The sequence below is a fragment of the Theobroma umbraticum genome, unplaced genomic scaffold (genome assembly GCF_002168275.2).
Source record: "Theobroma umbraticum cultivar Fairchild unplaced genomic scaffold, ASM216827v3 scaffold_12.1, whole genome shotgun sequence".
Classification (NCBI taxonomy): domain Eukaryota; kingdom Viridiplantae; phylum Streptophyta; class Magnoliopsida; order Malvales; family Malvaceae; genus Theobroma; species Theobroma umbraticum.
Window position 1 is genome coordinate 471,480 of NW_018397269.1, and position 11,410 is coordinate 482,889.

The window sequence follows — 11,410 nt, forward strand, 5'->3', positions numbered from 1 at the left end:
TACAATCAACAGACTACTCGTATAATCTACAATTAGAAGGTTGAGTCTTTGATATCCAAAGACAAGAAAAGAAACCAACCCGAATTTCCAATCAACAAAACTTGAAAAACCCAATTTATATTTTCTTGAATTAAATCTAATATAGGCACCAAAGCAATAATTGATGCCGAACCCAGAGAAAGAAAAACCAACTTTTGACCAAACCCAGATAGAGAAACAATCAAAATATACGAGCTTGGAAATGGAGAATTGAGAGAGACCCAACAACCAGAAAGCTAAGATAAGAGTGTTTAGACTCCTCTCAATTCTTGTAATGCAGCTTTGATTTATAAAGAAGGCAAAGAAGAGAAAAACAACACGGCAGGAAGTTGCATGTACGTCTATGACGGTAAGTAATTAAACAAGGAATATAAAATTAGAAAATTTGCTACATAATAGAGTTGTTAAGTGGGTGATTAAATTATTATTCTGTGTCGGTTCATTTTTTATATTGATTTTAAAAAATCGATTTTGGTTAAAATTTAGGAGGGACGGACAAAACTTTCAAAGTCTGGTTTCTTTTATAAATCTTACCACGTAAACAAAAAAAATTTACTTCTATCAGAGTAAAACTAATTCATTTTTATATATTTTATACAAGTCATATATGATTAATTCATTGTTAAATTGCATTGATGTAACACCCCGACTTTAATGATAATTATGTATGAAGTTAAACCATGACGTAGGTTAATTTGAATTTTAATGAATATGTTTGAGAATTTGAGAAATGTCTATGTTTATAAAAATGTGATATTGAAATATATGAGTATGTAAAGTTTCAAAATGATATTGTGCATATATTTGGCACTTAGATGAGTACACTATATAAGCATTTAATGTTATGTTTCATTGACATGCTAAGTGGCATAGAGTGTAATTGAGAATTTGAATGTTATTAGATGAATATGGGCCATGATAATGAGTAAAAATGTGATGAGAATGTTTGGAGCACTTAGAGGAATATATTTGGGGGTTTAAAAATGTTGAAAAGAGAAATCCAAGTATAAATTATCGATAGATGAAAAACTGAAACGAGAAATGTAAAGGATTAAAGAACATTTATCGATAGATGATAGCTCCGTAGTAGATGGAAGGTAGCTAAGGTGCAACTATCGATAGATATGGTATATCATATTTCAAGTTTATTAAAACTATTTAATTAATATAATAAAATTTTGATCATTAAATATCTATTAAAAAACACAATATTCTCAATCCATATAATAAGATATCATATTCATTTGAAACTTCTCAAACATGATATGTAGAATAAATTGTTAAATTCAATAATCAAATTATTAAAATATTATCTACGTATGAAGTCATAGAAGAGCGTTAAATTAATTAATTTTACGCTACTATAATTTGATTCTTTTCTTTAAATAAAGTTATACCTTAATTCATCAAGTTTGTTACTTTTGATGATTAACTCTAACCAAGAATTTTATATAAATGATGAGAAAAATAATTATATGTTAAATGCATTTATAGTGTTTTATAAAATAAAATGACATTTTAATAGTTTTAACAGAAGTAATGGCAACCAAGAATGTCTATGTCATTTCACAAGCCCTAAACTTGTTTTGCCTGCTTTTTAATGAAATTTTCCAAGAGACAATCAAGGGAGATGCATGAAGGTTGGCAGGCAACAGGGGAGATTTTGTTTGCTATTGTCCTATTTGCTCCTTTTGCCATACCCCACTTGCTAATCTATATGTGGTCCCCTTTTAAAAGCAAAGAAATTGCTTTTAATTATTTGTGGGACAAACATCTATTGATGTGATGTTGTCATATGACGTTCCTTATTTCACAAATGTTTTCTATGTTTTTCTATTTTACTTAGTGGAACATTAAGTTTAATTAAGTAAATTATTAAACAATAAATACTATTTGATTTCAAAGTTATTAAGGATTTACCTTTTATCATAGCAGATTATGATTAATTATACTTAAATTAAGTGCTAAACAGTTATTCATGAAATTAAAATTGTTCATGACAGCCGAAGTTCATACACTGTTTTGTTGTTGAATATTTACAAATGTTATGGAAAATATATTACTAAGTAAAACACGTGAATATTTTAAATAAAATAAAAAGGAAACACGTAATGCACGGTTTTATTTTTATTATTATAGTAGAAAGCCAAAAAATATTATAAGCTTGAATTTATTAAGGTAAAGACAAAAGTCATAGATACGGCAGTCGGCACCTGCTGTTGACTGCCGTAATTGACATGGGGCTCCTAAGTTACGTGTCAACTCTGTGATTGTTTGTAGATAAGAATAAGATGAAACCGGCCGCACATAATCAAATGAAATGTAATTGTTTTTTCTCCTTTTCAAATGCTTATTGTTATGGAATATAAATATATATATATAAATATATAAGCAATCAAAGCATCTATGCTTTATATTTTTGAAAAAAACGTTTTCTTTATAATAAAGAAATTATATTTTTAAATCTAAAAATTTTTTTATTTGGTAAAATAAATTTAAAAATTTGAACAGAATTTTTTAAAATATATATCTATTATTGAGTCAAATTTAATCAAATGCACCAAAATTTAATTATTAATTTATAAGAAAAATGCTTTCTTTGAATCTCTTTTTCCTGATAAAGTCTGAAAATTATAATTGCCTTTAGACACTAAGGCACCTATTTATTACCTCATTATTATTTAATAGCATCAGTTATTGTTTGATTACCTGCTTATATTACCATAAAGAAAGAAGGTCATATTCAAAGGTTCTAGTCAAGGATGGTTCTAATTGAATCGATCAAATTAATGAGACTAGCAATGTTCTATCTACCTTAAGGTTATCTAATACGTATGGCTTGACTGTCAAATTTTGATTAAACTTATCATTGATGGCTTCTTCTAAAATGGGTATATACAAAATTTGGCTCGTCTAGATCCATTTTTTCAAAAAAATCAACGTTCTATAGTTGAATTTCCTCTGCATATTTCCTTGAACTTTTTATATGTAAGTTGACAAAAAACAAAGACATGAGCTAAAAGCTAGAATTGATAATTTTGTATATGACACAACAATATAATATAGATTTTAGTGAGTTTGATTTTAGGATAACCGTATTTTGTATATTAATCGTATCAACTCATGTCTTAACCCATCAAATTTGCTTAATATGTTTAAGACTCATCTAAAACATAATTAGTTAACTCATTATTGAGTACCCATATAACTCATGACTCGTTTATTATCTATTTATTTAATCATGTTCACGTATCGTGTAGATACATTTAGTATACAATTAAAACATATTTATTGATCCATATAATACTAATATTTTAATAATAATTAAAATTTATTGACATTAAATTTTATTATATTTGATAAATATTATAATATTTATAGTTTTTATTATGAATTGAATAATAGAATTATATTTTAATTCAATCATTTTAATCATATTAATGGTATCCATAGTGTGTTAATCATATTAATCATATAAATATATTATAAATTATATAAATTTTAATTATATTAATCGTGTCGTATAAAATTAAATTCGACAAATTTAATAAACATATTAACTATATCATATGATACGTTTATTAAATATATCTTTATACTTTGTTAAAATTTTGACACGAATAAAAATATGAAAATATAAATTATTAGGTCTACTAAAAACTTTGAAGTCTTAAACGTGTGCACCTCTGTCTTTTCTCAAATCTCCAATCTTAGTTTCCATATGTTGGACTCGATGCAATGATATAGATTACTTTATAGATCCAACATATGATTCAATTCCTTCAACTTTTTATGAAAATTCAACAGAGTTGGTCCTCTGATAATTACATCTCAAAATTAAACCTGACATATCAGTTAGGATGGAAAGCGATCATTAAAGTGAATTTTCTTTTCACCCATGCCATTGGCAGCTTGTCACCACCATATACAATCATCCCAGCTAGAAATTTCAGACATGTTCAAAGATTCTACGGTAATTAATCACCAAATCAGCTGCCTTGGTGAAATCTACTTGGCTTCCAATGTACCCAAGTTAATTGATTTCCTGGTCGTTGTCTTTGTCGTCATCGTCATTAAGCACTAATAGACATGATTAACTCCACAATTAAAATAATGTACCAATTAGTTTACTACCATCAATCATGTAGATATTTACATTACTTTATGATAAATGTGAGGTTCTGGTTGTTCCAACTGTAAAATTGCTGACATCCATGGACAAGGAATGAATCCAAGCCGGGCAACTTATTGGTAGGTTCATGATTCTTTGGTTCTACACTCGTTTTCTGATTCATGAGAAGGATCCAAAACATTGGTTTATTCTGAAATCAAAGGAAGATTACAAAAATTGGATTGATTTAATAAAGTTGGTGACCTCATCAAGTTAAAATCATTCTCTCACATTATTTTTGTCTTCAGAGATGGACAGTGGGTTGTGACAATGACGTGGGCTGGGTCCATGAGCTCATTAGCCCTCAAAAGGTCGTATGGAAGTGGACAATGGTCCCTTAGCTTCACCATGGAACGGGCCTTTGGGTTGGACGCGGAGACAGGTCAATGACAAGGTTAACTTGGGTGCTTAGGTCATGAAGCATGGGTGGGTAAGTCCTAAATTATGTTCCCGACTTGCTTGTATATTTTTATACTGTCTGTTCCTTTCTAATCTACTGATTTAAACATAACATAATTTTAATAGAAAATTTTTTAAGGAAGAAACTTGGTTACTGTAAATTTTCAAAAGAAAAAAAGGAAACTTGGTTACTGTATGAGTCAAGACGATGATATGGAGACAAATTACGGCCTAGAATTCTTTTGGTTTTGGATTTTCTCTATTGATGCTAAAAGCAAAGCTATGTGTACATTTTAGAGAATATAATTGTTTAATTTCAAAGCTTAAACTACTGCATAAGGATTCAAGAACAAGTTTGGTAGTAGCTTTTAATACGCCTCGTCAAAGAAATTGATTGCATGAAGAATTAAATTAAAGTTTTGATACTATAAAACGTCCAAGAATTAGTCAAATATAAAGACATTCAACTAAGGGTGGCCCCCTTTGATGCACATCAATTTTAGGTTATTCCACAAATACACTATATCACATGCACTTACATGTGAATTTTAGTTGCCTAATTAATTATATAATGACTGATATTTGCAATAACTACATCTTAAATTTAATTATAGTTCTAGGAGCGTTTTGATGGCAGATGTTGTGTTCATGTGGACAGGGTTTTGTTGAAGTGGACTAGGAATGGAATGAGAATGGCAGGCCATAGCTTACAGATTGACAAGTATTTTGATGCTACATGAATTGATGAATGCGACAGAAAGGCTCTTGGCACTTTTCTACGGTTGGTATGAGTCTTGAAGGCTTGAAGCTAGCTTATTCGAATAAGAGAAAAAGGAAATACTCAATGATGAAAATGTAAGTTGAGCAGCACAGGGCTTTCTCCATGACAAAGTTATAATAAGACAAAGGTTATGCTTGGAGTCACAAGAAAATGGCTTAAGGGGTCATCAGGCTTGCTTCGTATTGGAGTTGAAACGATCTCATTTTACATGATTAAGCAAGGGCTCCTACTAGGTTTAAAAGTTGCGTGTCCCAATTTGCTCATCTTTTTGTTTGTTCTTCAATCTTGAATGCTGAATCGTAGACAAGATCCTCATTTTTTCATTGAAAGCATAGAATTCGTTGGGTCCACCGTCGGCGGTATGGCCACATATATAGATGATTATATGGACCGTACCCAATGTTTGTTGATTGCACCTTCCACCTTGAAAACAAGATTGCATCAATCCGATTACATTTTTTATTCCAAATCATAATAATAGGTGTGGCTTGAATTTCAAGTGTTAGTCTATTTGTAAACTTAGATTGCTTATGTGATGTTAATAAGATAGTACATAAATTTATATTAGTTATTAAAAATTAAAAATTTAAGTCTCAATTGCTTTTTTAAATTAAGTTTGAACCAAGGATAAGGTCTATAAGGACGGCAATTTGAGTTAGCAGATCATAATTGTTTCGTGTAAAATGAATGGACATAAACATGAGATGAGTAATTAATGGGATCAAAGTTTTTCACATGAACATGTCATGTTTATCGCAAAAATTACACATAATGAAATAATAACATATTTAAATAGATTAATTTATTTAAATAAAAATAATAAATTATTTAATATCTTATAAATATTAATTTAATAAATAAATTTAAAGAGATTACATATACATGTTGCGTAATGTGAGTTAATATATTCATACGATTTATTAAATGTATACAAATGGATTAAGTGCATGATACTGATACATATATTTTTTTGATTGAATCTTCCATTTACTGAAATCAAAGTACACAATTTAAGAAAAAATAAAAAAGTGTTATGAATATTTTTGTAAATTTATTTATGTTATTATATCTAAATTTGAATGTAAATTAGATTGGGTCAACATTAAATTTAATCCTTCTATCTACCTCTTAGTGTTATCCTCATCTTGTAAATTCTATCAAGATAAGAGGTTATTAACCTACAAATATACCCCTCACTTCATATGTGAATACGCACTTGAATAAGATCTTCTTACTCATTTTAAATACTTTTTTATATTTTGTTATGGTTGTTCCTTCAATTATACTTTATAACAATTATTAGCACGATTCTCTAATTCTTAAGTTTTGTTTTATTTTGTTTTCATCATCTTCAACTTCAAAAGGATTTTAATGATAGGGTTTTGATTTCTAGTTTAGCAAATCAGGTAAAATATTGGTATTATTTTTTTTCATTATCTCCAAGTTAATACGACATCATTTAATAATTATGGTAATAAATATAAAAGAGGTCGTCATAATAATTTACATTAATAACTATTTTAATTCTAAGAAAAACTTTACCCTATTAGGAGTGAATGAATATTTTTAACCCATAAGAGTGAATGAATATTTTTAACCATCATGAATGTGTGAATAGTAAAAAGATATAGAAAAAGACAAAACTGTACAAAATAAAAAAGAAATAAAAAATATCTTGTCATCGACGTGGCATGAAAATGAAAGGGCATTGATCATGTATTTGTTATATGTCAAAACATCTTGTTGAACTTTATCAAGCATCATTGAATGTTAAAAAGAAAATGTTGAACTTTATTAAGTATCATTGAATGGTAAAAGTGGAATTAATCAGTTTGTTGGTATGCTTTAGTATAACTTTATCATGAAAATATTTTTATCATATTTAAATGATGTAGTTTTATTATGTGTTTAGTTAGTAAATTATATATTTAATGTTCTCTTATGTTAACTTATAAGTTTTTTATTATATATATTATCTTATTGAAAAAAATATTTATATTTATTATATTCATCTTATTGAATCCAAGATCAATGATGTAAATATATGTCTAGCAAACATTGCTATATACACTCTATATTTAAAGATAAAAAATATTTTCACACTTGACAATGGAAGAAACCAATTTCAATAAAATATCTACAAGTACAAGATTAATTGAAAACTTCGAAGGAGTCAATATTTTACTACCTAGAGGAATAAAGTTTATAATAAAAGATGAATTATTTTTTACGAAGTCTCAAAATATTCTCTTATGTTAACTTGTAAGTTTTTTATTGAGTATATTATCTTATTGCAAAAATATTTATCTTTATTATATTCATCTTATTGGATTCAAGATCAATAATGTAAATATGTGTTTAGCAGATATTACTATAATGTATACTATATTTAAAGATAAGAAATATTTTTCATACTTGACGATGGAAGCAACCAATTTCAATAAAATATCTAGAAGTACAAGATTAATTGAAAGCTCCAGAAGAGCCAATATTTTACTACCTAGAGGAATAAAATTTATAATAGAAGATGTATTATTTTCTACTAAGTCTTAAAGAAATTTATTAAGTTTTTAAGATATTCATTTGAATAGATATTATATTGAGACAACGAATGACAAAGAGACCTAATACCTGTTTATTATGTTAAAAAAAATTACTCACTTTGTTCTCTAGATTATACTACATAAAAATTAGAATGATTGAAACTTATGCTATAATAAATAAGAAGTTTTCTAATAATTTTAATGTTTCGCATGACCTGTTAAGCCATCCTGGATCAATAATAATGCAAAAACTATTGAAAATTCATGTGGTCATCTATTGAAAAATCAAAAGATTTTTTAATTATTGAAAATTTTAATATTTTCATTATAATAAATTCTCATGTGCTGCTTGATCTCAAGGTAAATTAATTATAAGATCATCACTAGCTAAAGTTGAGACTAAATCCCTTACACTTTTAAAACATATTCATTGTGATATATGTAAATTTATACATTCACTATATGGACTATTTGGATATTAGATTTATATTTGATATACTGACAGCACATATAAGTTATACGCTGTTAAGCCACCAAAATATGCCACCTCATAATAAGATAAAACAAGAATTCATTAAGAACCTAAAATTAAATATTAAAAAGTTTTTAACATTTAATGAGGTAATCAATTAAAATTTTGTTACTCTTTCTCAAATCTCTGCCATGTTTCTCTTTAACCTTTCTTATCTCAAAAATTTGTATAGATATCCCATGCCTCTCTAAAAAAATCTTTAAGATCTTGTTTTTCTTTTTTTCAATTTAAAGTTGTTTTATTCTTTCAGGTTTAAAGTGCAAAAAGAAATAGCAACTTTCTCTCTAAACGCTAGTCCCCTTTTCCTTTAACCTTTCTCTTATTCCTTTTAAATAATCGAAAATTTATTCAAGTTCAGCTTTACTTTACATGTGATTGATTAATATTTGAAATCAACAATGAAATTTTCGATTTATAATGTAAGATTTGAGATTAAAAGTCTTCAGTTTATATATTTAGTATCGATTCATTTAGATATTTTCATAGGATCATAATAGGGTATTACTTTTTATATGTTTTCTAATGAAAGAACTTACAGATTGATTTTTGTTAAGAGTATTCATGGATTGATTTAATAGTCTTGATTCCTTAAAACATGAAACATGCAAGATTTTTATTTTGATTAGTTCCTATGATATTTGACGTAACTTAGGTATGTTATACTATTTTTGCAATCACCCTTGATTTAAATCTAAGAACAAGTAGCGATGATATTAGTGCAAAAGGGAAGAACTCATGGAAGAGAGTTTAGAGAGAAAGTAAAACCTTTTAATTATCATCGCTCTTGAAATTGCATAATTTTATCAAATTTAATCTCAATGGATGAAGAAGAGGAAAAGAAGATAATGGAGTTAGAGAGAGATAAAAAAAACAAGAAAAGAATAGTTGAGAGGAAGTTGGAGACAGAAAATAAGGATTTTTTTAAAAAAATTACTAATATTTAGTTTTAAGTTCCTAATGGATTTTAATTTTACCTCATTAATGAGCTATCACATTTTGGTAGCTTGACAGTGTATAGGAAGATATACACTATCAGTGTATTAAATATAAATACTTAGATATTTGATAATTTTAATCAATATATCGACTAGATGGTCATATGTGTATTTATTATCAACTTGCAATTTGGTATTTGTAAGATTACTCACCTGAATCATTTGTTTGCGAGTACATTTTCTTGATTATACAATCAAGACTATTTGTCTTGACAATGCTAATAAATTTATATTTCAAGTGTTTAATAAATATTATATATTAGTTGAAATAACTATTGAACAAACTGTTGCTCATGTTTATACACAAAACAATCTACTAGAATTGTTTATTAAATACTTTCAACCTATTGCAAGACCATTGCTTGTGAAAACTAAACTCCCCATTTTTTCTTTAGGGCATGTCGTTTTGCATTACCATTTGTATGTATTAAGCCAATGAGTTATTATAAATTCTCTTTTATACAATTGATTCATAATCAGAAACCAAATATTTTCTATTCAACAATTTTTAAATGTGCAGTATATGTTTAAATTGCTTCACAACAATGAATAAAGATTGGTCTTTAAAGGAGGTTAGGAATATATATTGGATATGAATCCCAATCTATCATTAAATACTTAGAACCTTTAACAAGAGATTTATTCACGGTAGGGTTTGCCCATTGTCATTTTGATGAAACAATATTTTCAACATTAAGGGGAAAAATAAGTAGCTAGAAAAGAAAATATCTTGAAATTTGTTATTATTATTTAGTTTTGATCCTAGCACAAATCCATATAAATTTGAAATTCAAAAGATAATTCATTTGCAAAATATAGTAAATTAGTTGCTAGCATACTTATTGACTTAAAGAGGTTAATAAAATCTTATATAGCAGTTGCAAATGGTTTTATCAGACTTGATGTCCATATAGGACAAAATATGCTAAAAGTATAGGAAACCAATAGGTCCTAAAGATAAAATCCTTGAAAAAAAAAAGAACAAATATACAAAATAGTCAAAAAGAGGGAATGGAAACTCTAGAAAAGACTACAAACATAATTGATAAAATTTCAGAAGAAGTTCAGGCACATGAAATTAATGAAAATGAAAAAATCTCAATAAAGTATGTCATGACAGGAAAAAGATAGAAACGAAATTAAATAAACGTCGGTAATATTTTTGTATATAATATACTGTTTAATATTATGAAAGAAAAATGAGAGTCTTGAACTTATACTTATTGAAGAATATAAACATAGAAATAATTGGCCAATGTGGAAAGACACAATCAAAGTGGAATTGAATTCAATTATAAAACATAAAGTTTTTGGACTTCAAATTTGTACATCAAATAGTGTAAAATCAGTGGGATATAAATAAGTATTTGTGTAAAACGAAATAAAAAATATAAGATTATGAGATATAAAGCACAGCTTATCACACAAGGTTTTACCCAAAAACTTGGTATTGATTATCAAGAGACATATTCTTTCATGGTGGATGCAATTACATTTTAATATTTAATCAGTCTGGCAATACATAAAAAGATTGAAATGCATCTGATGGATGTAGTTATAGTCTATTTATATGACTCTTTTGATAACAATATCTATATGAAAATCCCTAAAGGAATTAAGTTGTCTGAAGCATAAAATTTAAATTTCAGGGAATTTATTCAATTAAATTAAATAAATTTTTATATGAATTAAAGCAATTTAGATGCATGTGATATAATTGCCTTATTGAGTATTTGTTAAAAAAGGCTATAAAAATGATCCTATATGCTTGTATATTTTTATAAAAAGATTTGAATATGAATTTGTGATAATTGCTGTTTATGTTGATAACCTAAACATTATTGGAATTCTTGAAGAGTTATCAAAAGTCGTGGATTACTTAAAAAAAGATTTTGAGATGAAAAACCTTTAGATACATAAATTTTTGTTTAAGTCTTCAAATTGAGTACT

General features: G+C 27.0%; 1 protein-coding gene across 1 annotated transcript in view; it reads right to left on the reverse strand.

Annotated features, from left to right (window-relative positions):
• The window catches only part of LOC110425915 (amino acid transporter AVT6A-like), a 3,737-nt gene extending 3,423 nt beyond the window's left edge, over positions 1–314 (reverse strand). The window contains exon 1 of the mRNA XM_021440999.2: positions 80–314. The gene's annotated coding sequence lies outside the window, so the exon portion shown is untranslated. The remainder of the gene's footprint in view (positions 1–79) is intronic.
• Between the last annotated feature and the right edge of the window lie 11,096 nt (positions 315–11,410).